Source organism: Lissotriton helveticus, chromosome 8 (genome assembly GCF_964261635.1).
Source record: "Lissotriton helveticus chromosome 8, aLisHel1.1, whole genome shotgun sequence".
Lineage (NCBI taxonomy): Eukaryota > Metazoa > Chordata > Amphibia > Caudata > Salamandridae > Lissotriton > Lissotriton helveticus.
Window position 1 is genome coordinate 1,228,179,470 of NC_136069.1, and position 12,488 is coordinate 1,228,191,957.

A 12,488-nucleotide genomic window follows, 5' to 3' on the forward strand; every position below is an offset into this window, starting at 1 on the left:
AGAGTCTTTCCAGCTCGCTCAGGCAAATCCCTGCGCTGCTCTACAGCACGGGGATTGGATGAGAGTCTGTTCCAGGGGCTTCGAGGACCAGGAAGAGGGCAGGAGGTGCGACGCGGGAGGTGGCCGGCGGCCTCAGTTAATTAAAAAAAAATATATATTTTTGACACCCGGCATGACCCTCCCCTCGCGCGCTTCCTCCACCCGCGCCACCACACTTTGTTTGTGGAGGCCGTCATTGCGAGGTAGCGTCTTTCTCTCTGTGGAGGAGCTTGTTGAGGATGCTGACCTCTCTCCGGGACAATGTTTGCAATACAATTCCCTCATCCAGTCATTGGGGATACACCGGGGAGACTTTCAACAAGAACAAACCATACATCTCACAATCCTTAGCGTGGCGCACCAGCCATTCCACGTTGCACAGCTGGGAAAAGTGCTTGCTGGGTCTGATATGCAGAACCAAAGAAAACAAAGCAGTGGCACTATTTATAGACCTGGCCCTTATCCTGGCCCAACGCCTGACCATCCACAGATGGAAATCGGCCAGCTCCCCGACACTTTCTGCCTGGGTGCTCTCCATGGAAGCATAGGCACAAGCTGAAATTGCACATAGATGACAAGAAGGGATTATGTAAATACCACATCTCTGACAGCTGGGATGCTCTTCTGGCAGAATTATGTGCTAGCCTGAATAATGATAGTCACCCCCAGCTCTCTCATCACTCGTCACCTCCCCGCTGAGAAGTGGCTCTGAGTGTTAGATGCAACCCACTAGGGAACCCTAAGCCAACCTGCAGCCTGCAAATACACTTACAGATGCTCAGATGTCACATCGCTCCTCATGACACACACGGTGGGTGCTGGCTCATTATAGCAACTGTAGTTACTAACAGTGTTATCTTTGTTTTTGCTTAGATGATTATATACTTCACCTATGCTCAGGAAACTTGCTCACACATCCTAGCTACTAGCTGTAAACCGATGACTTCACAAATCGCTCTGATATAGTTGCAGCTGCATTATATAGTTATATAGTGCATTCCCAGGCATGTTCATAATGTGCAGCATTCATTATAAATTGTAAAATGTACTCACAAATGTAAAAATAAATTATAAAAAAATACCAAAAATAGTGGAGGTAGCTCGGGTAGCCCATCGCCGGTTGCCCCTGCCGGCTCCCCGCCTTGCCAGCACCTTCTCTGCCAGCATGGGATTGTGCAGCCTGCTTTTCCTCTGCCCGCTCTGTTTGTGCAGAATGCTCTGTATGTGGTGGCTGCACTGCTTCCCCCAGTCATGGGTGTGGGGAGCGGTGGCAAGTCAGCCACCGCTGGGGAACGAGTGCGCAACCACACTCCCTGTCTCACATTTCCAGGGGGCCTGGAGCTGTTATGTTATGTATATTTGTATAGTGCTGCTTACTACACGGTTGGGTGTCCAGGCACTGGAGCATGCATTTAGGTGTGAGAGTAAGGGTGTAGTGAGTCAGCCTCTGAGAATTAGTTGAAGAGCCAGGTCTTCAGCTTCTTGCAGAACTCAAAAAGCGAGGAGGAGACCCTGGTGTGTAGAGGTAGGCCATTCCAGGTTTTCGATGTGAAGTAGGAAAATATTAGACCTCCCATTCTGCTTTTGCAGATACGGAGGGTGTGCAAGTGAGAGTGAGGCTGAGCACGGGTAGTGGGTCAGTGAAAGTGAAGGTGGTTGTTAAGGTAGGGTAGTCCTAGGTTGTGCAGTGCTTTGTATACATGCGTGAGGAGTTTGAATTGCCACCGTTTATGTATGGGGAGCCAGTGGAACTCTCCAAGATGTGGTGTGATCTCCTCATCTCCTGCTTCCTTGGGGCCCGGTGATGGAGTCCCCGGCCCACTTCTCTTTGTTGGGCAGGGGCAAAGTCCTTCCCTGTATCTTTCTGAAGGCCCCTGGGGGAGGGGGGGGGGACCCCAAGGGTTGGGAAGGCCTTGGGAGGGGTCCCACTCAACCCCTCTCAGGATAGGAATTGCCAAACACTCCTCTGGCCGACCCTGGGCCCTGGCCCACCATGGGGAATATTTCTCACCAATGCGGTGCAGGTCCGGTGCTGCCACATTAATGCATATAGATAAAACATCTAGACATAGAAACGGAGGTATGAGCACTAATGGTGAATGAAGTGAACTTTCCAAAGTGGTCGATATATGGACAATTGCTTTTTTGATATAAATTGTTATCGATTTTAAGTTGGATTATGAGAGTTATCTTGCAGTCTGTGTCTATGTATTCTCTGGCTTTCTCTTTCTTCTGAGTTTTTCTTCTTCTTTTGATCATTGTGGGTGTACACAATTTATTGTCAGAGAGGTTTGCACTGACAATTCATTTTTGATTCCCAAACAGAGGCCTGTTTCGCTTAGATATTGGCTTTGATTAATTCCACACTTACAGATGGTGTGGTTTACGGCTATTTACAGTACAGATTTTATCTGGGCTAAGCCGCTATTTATTGATTTGGGTTAAGACACAATCTTCCCCTACCATCCAACAGCCTCTCTTTGTTATTGCGCTGTTTGTTTTTCTTGCCCAACCCATATGTATTTCCATCAAGACCATTCCAACATGGCACCTATTAAAATCATACAGAGCCGGGTACACGTTTTCAGTCCTTTTAGGTCGAGTTTCGAGACCTGTTGTATCTTCTTTTGAGGTTAAAGTCCACCCACTGCTTCTCATTTGTTTGTTTTAGTGTCGTTTACAAATCATTTATTGCTAGTGGTCTGTTGTACCTCTTGTCTCTCCTTTTTGTCTTTCATTTCATCCCACACAGCACTGCCTAACTACTGTATCTTTATGCCTTGGTTCTTTATATGTGGTTTGTGAGATTATTTTTATGTTCCTTTCCTGCTCGTGTTTGCTGTTGCCTGTTGTTTGGACACTCGCTTTATTATCGCATTTGCTATTAATGGAAAGACTACCCTTTTAGCAATCCACGTGCGTTTAAGTCAAGCTCCTTTAATTTCCTTCAGCTGTAGCCGGAAAGGACCATCTGTAGTGCTCCGATCCGGGCTGCTGCAAAGGTAGCACTCCCACTCGCTGTTCTGGTAGGTCCTCCTGACTTACTTTACATTCATTATCTTTTGCGGCCCTTTAGATACAGCTTTGCTAACTGTCCCTAACTACCGACTTCATCATAGTGGAACAAAAATATTTTATTGACAGACTATTGCGTTTTATTTTGGCATTCAACTTATTCCAAAATGTTCTCCACTCACTTAGACCACGCCCATGGCATGCTGCAATGACAGCTTTCGGTGTCACACATCCGGTCTTCTCTGATCTGGTTTTCCCTTTAGAGTCGGCCCTTTTAAGGCTCGAGCCAAACATGCAGACTCTTTCGTCTGTTGTGCGGGGCGCAGAACCCTCTGCGTTCCCCGACGTTCCTTCCACCTGCCTTGGAGATCAGACTTTTAGTAGGGGCATAAATAATGCTTGCGCAGAGCCTCTCCGTGGAGCGGGGCTTTTCCTTGCGCTGGAAAAAAATGAGGAAACTAATTAAGTAAGCTTGTGTCCTGCAGCGGATCACTGCACGCATGTGGGCTCCTGCTTCATGGGCCACCACACATATAATTTTATGCCAGCTCTCATATTTATAACACCGAGACCTATTGCATTGCAAATGCTTATAATTTGCAGATATGTTCTCACTTCGCCATTGAAGTGAATGCAGGACTTTAGGCTAATCACAGCGACTGGGGCTGGTGACTCTAAGCAATCAGTAGTAGGTGTGGTTCTAACCAGTGACGCAACAATCTTGTAGGCTAATTCAAAGGATAAACAGAGTTTTCATGTGGAAAGAAGTTACCTTGGTTGGAACGTGCATCTTTCTTGAAACTTTGTGTAGCAGTGCCTCCTATCCCTAATCAAAAACACAATAGGAGCTCAGAGGGAAAGAGGAAAAGGGTCGCCCTCCACTCAGGAAATGTCAAACAACAAAAAGACCCAGTCCTCAGGCGTCAAAATATGTCAGTGACTCTAAAGTAGGGCAGTTAGTATATACTGCTACCTCTCAATCTCTTATACATCTCATAAGGAGATATTGCACTGCACTCCCGCCCACGTTAAAAAAAATCTCCGCCTGTTCGCCTTAACAGCAACACCAAACAACAACACTCGTGACCTACATATGTTGGTCAACCGTGTCCACACATTTGTGTTGGACTGAATTCTCCTATCCCTAGCCTGCATTCCAGAAGCAGGTGGCGTCTCCAGTGTTGAGAGGTCTGAAGGGGGCGAGTCCCTTGGCCCAGGGCTCCATGGCTGCTGCTGCGAGCACAGATCCCTGCTGGCTGGTGTCCATGGAGCCACTGCGGGGCACGGACAGGTTACCCCGCACGGTCCTGCAGACGACGTGCATGGGGTAGCAGACAAGCCTCCTACCCCACAGGAGGGGGCGGCCTTGCAGTATTGACCAGTCTATGTGGAACCAGAACGGATCCACAAGTAATCACAGAGGCCCTTGCTTTTGATCCTCATGTATAGTGTTGCATTCTGCATTACTGCCCCTCCACACACCATTCTTTTATTTATTAACCCTGCAAGTAACAATGCACATCTCGACCGCTGCACACAAATTCACAGTTCTACTGTTTCATTCTTGTTTTAGAATGTTATTACGATTTTACTATGTGACAATCTTCACTTTAAAACAAGTGCATGTTTCCTCTGCATTCTCATGAAATGAGTGGTCCCTCTGCAGTGCATACCGAAGACCACCCATGCCGAGAGCTCTTGACTGCCCCCCTGTGTTGAGTGAACAATCCCATTCTCAAGGCTTAGCATTCACCATAGTGCTTGGAGGAAAAGGTTCCCCCTGTTATGTTAAATGCATAAACTCTAGATCTTATTGTAGCTCCTAGCTCACCGTCAAGGTACAGCAGCGCTTAATAGAAAGAAAGGTTACTCTCTGGCGGGGAAGCTAAGTAGGTGTTCGTGTGCGGCGTCTCGAGGCTTTAAGATTGTTTCAAAGGGAGATACCGCCCCCCCCAGAGACCATGAGGTGCTATTACGCACACTGACAAATATACTACGAGAACTAGGGATCGTATGTATTTACACGCATGCTTTTATTAGTAGCGGCGTCCACTGTTTTTTCCTTTTTCCTTATCTTTATTTTCCTATTAAGGTTTAAACAGGAGTGGCAAACACAGGGCTGGTCCCTGTGTGGTCCTGAGGAATAGCTAGGGGAAGCTTGAAACATGTCGACCATACACTGATTCTCTTCACATTATAGATTGGTACACAGTGTTTACCCCATTTTTAACCATACCCACCTAGGAGCAGGAATAAAATATTTTAGGCCCACTAGCACAGTATTTTTAAACCACCAACACCCACTCCACCTCACATTGCACTACACATAGTCCTCCACAAAAAAAGTGCTCCTACGTAATTCCGCAAGTCGTAGCACGCCCCAGTTCGTAGAGAGCTGGAATGGCCCCAATGATGAAGCATGTCACCGTGGGGAAACCCTGGTGAGTGAGGGGACTCAAGAAAGAAATGTTTCTTTCTACTGGGCTTCTTTCTGACCACATCGGCCAGTGGCCTTAGCCATGAACTCGGTCTTAGAACCCAATACTCTGGGTTTTGTGTTTGATTATACGACTCTGTAAGACAGTCAGATGGGTTAGTCTGTCCCAGTATTTACACAAATAATTTAAATAACACTATTTTATTTCTTTTATAGCACGTCGTGACGTCATGATGTCATTTCAATTCAATTCAATTCTTTATTTCGGCAAAATTGTGCCATAAAAGATTGCACAAAATACATACATAAATAGGTAAAAACATACCAATCTTACTGGTACACAATCATTTAAACACGAAATAAAAATAATAAAAAACAAACACATGCCTGCATGGTTGAGTGTACTACCACTAAATCTTATAAAATTCATGTTGCTACCTTTATCGTTACAGTTTTAGACCTTTTTTCCTACGGGCAATGTAAACAGAATGTAGGAATCTACTAGCACCAAAGACAATAATTTGGGAAGTGTCATTTGCATATTGTTTTACTTTGTCAGTCCCCCAATTTCTTTTTATAGGACTTGTGCCCTGCATAGGACTATCCACAACCATGCACATCTCCAGCAAGCTGTAACTTCAAATGGAGCAAGGATTCGCACGTAAAGCGACTTGCTTGTATCAAGAACCTCCAATAATGTTAATAAAATATAATCAACCTGTTCGTGGTACTAATATTGCACATTTTACATTACACGGGGTGTCCCAGCGAAGCTTGCATATGTGTTTACTAAATAGTAATACGCTCGCAGATTAAAATGGCTGCTGCTAGGCGGGAATTTCATCTGCGCATGCGTCGGCCACACTCACGTGACGTGACGTACTCGCAGTTCTGGTGGAAAATCTTTGCGCTTGCACACTAGCTCTAAAATGTCCGCTCTGTGTTCTCACATGTCCGATGCTTGCCCTGCAGCTTTTTGTTATGCTGTTCGTCTTGCACTAATCTTAATGCTATAGTTAATATAAAGTAAGGGGAGTCATATAGGGATTACTGGTATACAGTGTACTCATTTATTTCTGTGTTCTAAATTGTCTTCCTTTACTTTTCATGTGGCGAATCTTTTGGGCCTGGGAGGTGCTTATTACTCCATCTTAGAAGTCCCTACTGCGCATGTCATCCTAGCAGAGGGAAGAAAACCTTGTACCGGCGGAACCCAGCCAGCTGGCAGCCACAGCCAAAATGCTCCTGGGAACCGACCTGTAACCCAGCAAGACGAAGCTGAACTGTACTGCATTTGTAACAATTGTATATGAAAATTGATTCTTCATTGTTCTGGGTAGAAAATATGTCAGGGGAACTCCAAAATCAATAGGCGGTCCCAAAAGATGTAAATTAGGGCTTGAGAATGTCAAATCCTAGTTGGTGTGATGACCTGTCCTTTCTTTGGACCAATCGAAATTGGGGATTCTTACAATTGCAACATTTGGGGGGTGGTACACTGACCCGAAAACAGTATAACTAGCCTAGGTTTAGCTAGAGAAATTGTCCGACTTGTCCGAATAGCTGACCTGTCACTGACCCAACGCACTCAATAGCTGATCCTGAAACAGAGGAGCTGCGGAGCACTTTGTCCGACTGTCTCACAGACCCATTGGGGGTTTTGAGAACCTTAAGTGCTGGCGGAGCACTTTGCTGGAGAAATTCGATAACCCGATCGGGGTTTTGACTGATAGCTGCAGAGAGGGTGTAGCGCAGGCGTTGCAACTGAACTGCGGGTGCTGGTCTTACCTTGGTGGTCCTGTCCTGATCCTAATCTGGTTTTCCTGTCCTGGGTGTCCATTCTGCACCTGTTGGCCTACTGGCGACTGTCCTTCCGTGGGGTTCTTATTCCTGTCCTTAACTGACCCGTGGCCAGGGTTGGTTTCCACACCGTCTAGGTAAATATAAATCTGAGGGAACCCATTTCGCATTCTCTATTTTTCCTTTTAATAAAATCGTACTTGCACATTGTCCTTTTTCTCTTACCCTCCTTTTACACTGACAAATGATAAAGTCATACATTATAGTTATTATACTAGCATGCTCCATTTTTTACCAATCCCATTAGTACGTTCTTACATATAGTTCATGAAATATAGATGTTCCTTTCTTTACCCATTCCTTTAGTTGATTTATTTTGGGTACTTCTGAAGTATATAGCGTGTTCCATTTTTACCTTCCCTATAGCCACATAGTTATTCAAATTCTTTTAGTTTTGTGGAATACTTAACTGTGATTTCGTAGTATGTTCCTTTTTTCTCCTGTCCTTTAGACATCATACTAAGACTAAGCTCTGAAAGCCTTGTTAGCATGTTCCCTGTCTTTACCTTCCCTTTAGAGTCCTAAATGGTTGGTCTTATTTACTTTATATATGGATATGTGCTCTTTATAATTTTAGTTATTGACAGTTTACTTGCTGTGAACCTTATGCTTTCTGAATCCGATGAAATCTAGATAAAGGTTTTAAAACTTCCTGAGTCTGTGGGTATTATATGAGTGCAAATAGAGTAAATAGTATTTGTATTTTGGTGTCTGCCTTTCTTTTACAGCTAGCTCCCTGATCCATTGTGATCATAGGTACCCATAACGTGGATTGGTAAATTGGGTACATTGGTAACAAATAGGAAGGAACTGGGTTACTGGTAGTAGAGTGTAGGGTTACCCGATTAATAAATATGGTGAATTGAATTTATGGGCCCAAATGTGCAAATGGTAAAATTTATAGTTGGGTGACCTGCACGCTCTATCACTTCTATCCTAGCAAAGTTACCCAGGAAATATCACGCTTATGCCTCGATGAAGGTTTGCCATGGTGGGATTGACCAGCCTTACGGCCGAAAAGCTTCTCATCCTGGACACATTCGAGCCCTCTTCGGCTTTTATGAGCTCTGGCTCGCAAATAACTCAGTACCTGGACATACAACTGGCAGCACTCTGCAAGTCAACAGATGACACTGACAAAACCAACTCTTTTGAAGGAAATTACACACCCTATTATAACACCCCAAATCTATTTCTCGCTCTGTTTATTCCTAAATATATGAGCTCCCTGAACGTACTTAGTTTGCATGTTCAGAGAATATCCATCAACATATTTATAATATATATTTACAATGTTTCATTATTAACGTCATTGTCAAGCTAGAATTGCACAATACTGCTCACACCAAACAGCTACCAGTTGCAACCATGGTCTAGGGCAGTGTTTCCCAAACTGTGGTCCGCGGACCCCCAGGGGTCCGTGACACATTCCCAGGCAGCAGTTTTAAAAGCACAGAAAAGTTTCTTGCGTAATTAGCAGCTTTCCAGCAACAATAAAAGTGTCAAGATAATGCCAGTGATTATTGTACCTGCTGGAGAGTGAGGCGAGTTTTGTTCAGTGGCAGCTTTGACTTAACAAATGTAGCACAGAGGGTTAATGTACCTACTGCAAAGAACGTGTAACATGCATTTTAGAAAAGCAGTATTTTATGTGCATAGGTTTGTGGTTACTGCTTTTGTCACAGAGATTATTTTGTTACTGTGCACTTCATAAGTGGCAATCGTAATCTAGCAAAGGGACCTATAAACTGTCATCATAGAGCTGCTTGCAAACTGCATGGTACCAGTTAGTAACATGTTTTTTTCCAATTATTTATTATCCTGATGCTGCTAAAAAGATTTATTTGGTCGGAAATCCATTTTTAATGTTACTAGCCACTGTTATGTTCTGAATCCTGAGTTTGTGCTTTTCCAGACCAAGCACTCTTTAAAAATGCCTACCAGTATGAATGACATGTGAACCTTGTAGTCCCCTTTACCTTATGTAACTTACATGTATGATTCAATGTCTCTATATGTGTGTGATTTAAAGTGCTATGACATCCTACAATGGTATGAGAGATGCTATAAAACAAATGAAATACATGTGACAGAGGGGCTGTTCCTTCAATATAAAATACTACGGGCCAGATGTGCGATTCGTTTTTATATGCGCGAATGGGTTCGTGAACCCATTTGCGCATGCAAAAACCTATTGGGCCATGTACATAGCCTATTTCGCGAGTCACAATTTGATTGCGACTCGCTAAATAGGTTTTGCAACTTGCTATTTGGATGGAGCATTCCCTTCCAAATAGCGAGTCTCAACCATGTACAAATGTTTTTCGGTCGCAAAACACTTGCAAGGCGCTAAATGAAATGGTCGTACATCTGGCCCCAAAATCCTTAGTACTTTGAGTATTTGTTTTGTGTGAACACGTGTGTGTTTTTTTTAATTACTGTTTTAATATTTGAAATTTTATTCATACAAATTGCTTGGGGGTCCCTGGCTTCCAGTGGTGACTCAATGGGGGTCCTCAGGAGTCAAAAGTTTGGGAACCACTGGTCTAGGGTAAACATTTTCATGGGCAGAGACCCAAGATGAACAGGAAGTTCATAGGTGAATAATCTGCCATCCTAAGAAGTAGAGGTTTGAGTCAGCCTCATGAGGATCTAAGGAAAGGGTACAGAAAAAAAAGCATGATCGGAATTTAGCACTTACTGTGGATTCCCAACTTCCGCCAACAGATTCAGAGGTGAACCAGAGGTGAAGCAGTGCAGGACTCAAGCATTTTCTGGAAGGATTCCAACAGTAATCATCTCGCGCGACCTTTTCAGCTGACGTAGGAATGACCTCATCAATGCCTCACTGCACGTGCTTTGGGTCCACACCCTTCCAGCAGCGGCCAACGAACCTACTGCAGCAAGAAAAACCAGTGATCGGTTTTAGACACCTTACGATTATTAGCATATTATTTAATTCAATTTAATGTATTTAACATATCAATTATTATTCACCAAATGGATAAAAAAGGTCCTATGCAGACAGGAGGATATAATACACACAGGGTTGAAGAAGTGTTAGTCATTTATTCGGCGCCCTGACTGAAATGGATTTTGCAAATCGTACGTTTGAAGAATGATTATGCCTCGTGACATATATTTACGTTTTGAAATGCCTCCGGGACACGTCTGGTGGCTGAACTTATCATAATACAGTCTGGCTACATGTTTGCTCCGCGAGGAGCCAAACAAACATAATATTTCACAGCCCTAATGATACGTCTGGGAGCACCTTGCAGCTTAAGTTTGAATACAACTATAATTACAATACCATCTCCTCAGCTTGACCTATGCTTTTATGTTTTTTTAACGTCTTTCTTCTTGCCGCTCATCCAACAGTTGCAGGGTACTGCATTCCTAAGCGACTTCTCTGGAAGAAATAATTTCATTTATAATTAACCAGCTCGTTTGTTCCAGTCACGAAGGTGAAGATTTGAGCGGGAGAAAAATAAACTGACTGGAACTGAACCAGTGCTTAATCGCGCGTGCACAGACGCTGATAAGAGTGTCAGGAAAAAAAACATGACTGATAGATTAATAGCAAACCGCCCGTCACAGCCAGGAGGCATTTATTTGTTTGTGAAAAACGAAAATACTTCATTCATGCGCGGTCTGTCACCTTGTGGTGCCGAAAGGCTTACATGTAATGTGGCTGCATCAAATGAACCGAAGACAATCAAATACAAGTGTATCTCATACATATCCATTCAGGTTTCAAATGAATAAAATACTGACTAATACGGAATTGAAAAAAAGTACCTTGGTGCCGGACACTCGACTACCTGTATATTATGTCAAAGGTCAAATGGAATTTGAAGATATCTTTGAACGTCCTGCCAGCCGTAAAAAAAATCAAAAACTATGTTACGCTCTCAATTTTTTTTTAGAATGTACAGGACCTACATCGACAGGATGTATGACGTTATAACGCATACTTTTACAACGCCTACCTTTACAACAAAACTTTTACAACGCAAAAACTATTACAACGCATACATTTACAACACAATTTTTTACAACGCATATACTTTCACAACGCATACCATTACAACGTAAGTATTGGTAAGTATATAATAATTTTTTTAATGTAATATAAGTAAAATTAATATAATTTAATTTAATTTAATTATTATTTTTTTTTTTACCCTGTACCCCTGTAACCCTTTTACCCAAAAACCCAAACCTAGCCCTGAACCCTAAAAATACCACTTTACCCAAAAAAACAAACATATAACATTTTAAATATAATTATATACTTACCAATACTTACGTTGTAATGGTATGCGTTGTAAAAGTATCTGCGTTGTAAAAACATGCGTTGTAAATGTATGCGTTGTAATAGTTTTTGCGTTGTAAAAGTTTAGTTGTAATGGTAGTGCGTTGTAAAAGTTGCGTTGTAAACGTTGTTCCCCACATCGGATGTGTGTAAACGCAGAAGTAAAACTGCTATACAGTGTTGATGCAAATAAAGCATAGAAATAATGGGGTCTATTCCCAAATGCATTCTGGTGTTTGTAAAGTAGTACACATTTAGGTGCTTTTATATTAATTTGTAAATTGCCCCAAGTGATCTAAAATAGGAATACAATGATAATTATATTTGAATGATCATAGATGATTAGTGCATTTATAAAGGACTGTGCCCTATTTGCACATTTAGTGATGTGGAGTTAGATGTTTCAAGGTCTTTATGTAGAAGATCACTCCTGTAGCACTATTTCTAGTACTCATAAATGCGTTTGTGAACTGGCTCCATGGAGTGTAGCACACCTCTGGCGAAACCTTTGTTTCCGAGAGAAAGGACTCTTTCCCCAAATGCATCTTGTTCACAAATGCCTATTCAGTTTACAAAGTTCTTGCCTTGAGTCCTTGTACCCCAATATGGCTTTAGCCAAAAGCATTCTTGGCTGTTTGAAGTGCTCAATAAACTCACTGTACAAGTCCTTAGAACTGCTGAGGAGAAGCATGAAGTCTGAATTGATCCAATGACTGCATTTAAAGAAGAGTTTGCAGAAAGTACCTTGGGTCCGCTGCTTATTCTGCCAGTGAAACCAATGGCTCCTATTTGCCCCCGCGGATTATTTATTCGTTGATT

General features: G+C 42.9%; 1 protein-coding gene across 2 annotated transcripts in view; it reads right to left on the reverse strand.

Moving 5' to 3' along the window:
* The window catches only part of CRACDL (CRACD like), a 494,359-nt gene extending 484,111 nt beyond the window's left edge, over positions 1–10,248 (reverse strand). Inside the window, exon 1 of one of the 2 annotated variants that reach the window (XM_078658203.1) lies at positions 10,053–10,248. The gene's annotated coding sequence lies outside the window, so the exon portion shown is untranslated. The remainder of the gene's footprint in view (positions 1–10,052) is intronic. The other variant, XM_078658205.1, reaches the window with a different exon arrangement.
* Between the last annotated feature and the right edge of the window lie 2,240 nt (positions 10,249–12,488).